The following is a 3,162-nucleotide window of genomic DNA, read 5'->3' as shown; positions in this document are numbered from 1 at the left end:
CCTGTAGTCCCAGCTACTTGGGAGGCTGAGGCAAGAGAATTGCTTAAGCCCAAGAGTTTGAGGTTGCTGTGAGCTGAGACGCCATGGCATTCTACCCAGAGTGACAGCTTGGGACTCTGTCTCAAAAAAAAAAAGAAAAGTTTGCTTTTCCACACATTTCACATGATGAAGCCTCTTTATTTTTATTTATTTACTTTTTGCAGTTTTTGGCCACGGCTGGGTTTGAATCCACACCTCCGGCATATGGGGCCAGCGCCCTACTCCTTTGAGCCACAGGCGCCGCCCTCTCTTTATTTTTTATTTATCTTTTATTTTTTTGAGACAGAGTCTCACTCTGTCACCCTGGGTAGAATGCTGTGGTGTCATCTTAGCTCATAGCAACCTCAAACTCTTGGGCTTACAGATCCTCTGCCTTGGCTTCCTGAGTGGCTGGGACTATAGGTGCCCACCACAATGCCCAGCTAGTTTTTCTATTTTTAGTAGAGATGGGGTCTCACTCTTGCTCAGGCTCAAGTAATCTACCAGTGTCGGCCTTCCAGAATGCTAGGATTACAGGCTACCACGCCCGGCTTAGGAACCCTTTTTAAAATGAGTTAGTGGCTAGCATGGGGGCTCATGCCTATAGTTCTAGCACTTTGGGAGGCTGAGACAGGAGGATGGCTTGAGCGCAGGAGTTGGAGGCTTCATTGAGCTATGATTGTACCACTATACTCCAGTCTGGGTGAAGCTCTGTCTTTTGGAAAGAAAAAAAAAAAAAAAGAATCTATCTGTAGCTTGACCCTGTCTCTAAAATATAAAATAAAATGAAGTAAAATAATAAAAATGGGTTAATTAATTCTCATTTAACTTAGTACTTGAAACTGAGATCAGAAAGATGTATATTCTGCCATCCAGCTTAAGTGCTAAGAGGCGCTGGGTTGGAATTATGGTAAAAGAATCTCTGGCAATAATTCTTCTTCTACTGTCTTTTGTCTTCTCATTCGGTGAGAAAAGGGCAGAAGCATTGGTTCATTTTTTCTGGCATACATTCATCAAGCACCTATTTTGTACTAGACAAAAAGCATCATAATAGATGTCTTGGGGATAAAATAGCAAGACATAATTCCTGTCTCTCAAGGGGTTCATGTTCTAGAGGGGAAATAAACATAAAGATAAATTATAGTATTGAATTATAAATGCTACCATCTATGGGTATGATCTGGGAGCAGAGTGGAGAGAGTAAATTTTAGTCAGGCTACTGGATTGGAAGAAGTTTCTCAGAGGAGGTAAAGTTTGAGAGGAACCTTGAGGAAAGGGGCCTGAGAGATGCAATCTGCAGCCTAACACTCTTGGTAACCAAATTCACTTTTAGGACTGAGAGGGACTTAAAAATTTTTCTAGTTCATTGTTTCTAAAACTTCAAGGGCCACTTTCATATTTGAGACAGGGTCTCATTCTATCACCTGGGCCAGAGTGCAGTGATCAGTGCATAACGTACTATAGCCTTAAACTCCAAATGATCCTCCTACCTCAGCATCCTGAGTAGCTGGAACTACAGATGGGGGCCACCAAAATTTTTCTGTAGAGATAGGGTCTTGCTATATTGCCCAGGCTAGTCTCAAACTCCTGGCTTCAAGTGATCCTCCTGCCTTGGCCTCCCAAGATGCTGGGATTACTGGCATGAGCACTGCACCCAACTCCCCCACCCCCAATATTTAAAAAGAATTTTTACATTGCTACCATATATGGAAATCAGTATCACTTGCCATAATTTTTTTTTTTCATTTTGCTTTCAATTTCAGCTGGCTTTCACTCATCTTAGTTTGAAGTTTTTATTTTTTTATTTTATTTTTTCCATTCTTCCTTTAGTGATTCTCTTGCCCTTTGCCTCCCAAGTAGCAGGGACTATAGGTGCCCACCACAAAGCCTGGCTTTTTTTTTTTTTTGGCAAAGACAGGGTCTCAGTCTGGCTCACTCTGGCTCATGCTGGTCTCGAACCTCTGAGCTCAGGCAATCCACCCACCTCGGCCTCCCACAGCACTAGGACTATAGGCGTGAGCCACCATGCCTGGCCACTTGCCATAATTTAAAAGTAATTATGGAAAGAAACACAATGAAACAGCATTATTACATTCTAGCTTAATTCTGTGGCCTGTTACAGAAGGTTCTAGGCCTGAGGCCAGCCTTTTCTTTGTTCAAAAGATTAGCAAGTATGGGAACTGTTTTAAAAAGACTTGCTGGCAGAGCGTTGGTGGCTCACACCTGTAATCCTAGCACTTTGGGAGGTTGAGGCAGGAGGATCATTTGAGCTCAGGAGTTCAAGACCAGCATTCCTAAGAGTGAGACACCATCTCTACTAAAAAGAGAAAAACTTGTGGTGGGTACCTGTAGTCCCAGCTACTCCAGAGGCTGAGGCAAAAGGGTTACTCAAACCCAAGAATTTAAGGTTGCTGTGAGCTATGACATCACGGCACTCTACCCAGGGCAACTGAGTGAGACTGTTTCAAAACAAAAATAAAAAGACTTGCTGTTGGGCCAGGTGTGGTGACAAATCCTGTGACCCCAAAACCTATATATATATATCACATACATTTTTTTTTTTTTTTTTTTTTGAGACAGAGTTTCCCTACGTCACTCTTGGTAGAGTGCTGTGGCACTACAGCAACCTTAAACTCATGGGCTTAAGTGATTCTCTTGCCTCAGCCTACCAAGTAACTGGGACTATAGGCGCCTGCCATAACACCCAGCTATTTTTTGGTTGGAGTTGTCATTGTTTAGCAGTCCCAGGCCAGGCTCAAACCTGCCAGCCTCCAACCTCATCCTATTCACAGAGCTACTCACAAAGCCTATATTCTTGGCCACTGTGCTATATGTGTCTTTCCATTCTATTTTTTTAGAGACAGAGTCTCACTTTGTCACCCTAGGTAGGGTGCTATGGCATCATAGTTCACAGCAACCTCCAGCTCTTGGGCTCAGGTGATTCTCTTGCCTCAGTCTCCCGAGTAGCTAGGACTACAGGTGCCTAAGCCTGGCTATTTCTTTGTTGCAGTTTTGCCTGGGGCCAGGTTTGAACCCGCCACCCTAGGTATATGGGGCCAGTGCCCTACTCACTGAGCCACAGGCGCTGCCCCATTTCCATTCCATTTCATTCTATTTTATTTTTATGTATGTATATGTGTATGT

At 43.5% G+C, this 3,162-nt stretch overlaps 2 protein-coding genes across 3 annotated transcripts in view; one reads left to right on the top strand and one right to left on the bottom strand.

The window, feature by feature from the left end:
- Positions 1 to 407, bottom strand: part of ACTR1A (ARP1 actin related protein 1 homolog A) — a 33,683-nt gene extending 33,276 nt beyond the window's left edge. The window contains exon 1 of the mRNA XM_023511640.1: positions 402 to 407. The gene's annotated coding sequence lies outside the window, so the exon portion shown is untranslated. The remainder of the gene's footprint in view (positions 1 to 401) is intronic.
- The window catches only part of SUFU (SUFU negative regulator of hedgehog signaling), a 140,940-nt gene that overhangs the window by 10,542 nt on the left and 127,236 nt on the right, over positions 1 to 3,162 (top strand). The gene's annotated exons all lie outside the window — the stretch shown is intronic.

The sequence above is a fragment of the Otolemur garnettii genome, unplaced genomic scaffold, assembly GCF_000181295.1.
Source record: "Otolemur garnettii isolate 467f Iridium unplaced genomic scaffold, OtoGar3 scaffold00021, whole genome shotgun sequence".
Taxonomy (NCBI): Eukaryota; Metazoa; Chordata; class Mammalia; order Primates; family Galagidae; genus Otolemur; species Otolemur garnettii.
The sequence above is the reverse complement of the archived record's forward strand: the minus strand, read 5'-3'. Positions and strand labels throughout refer to the sequence as shown.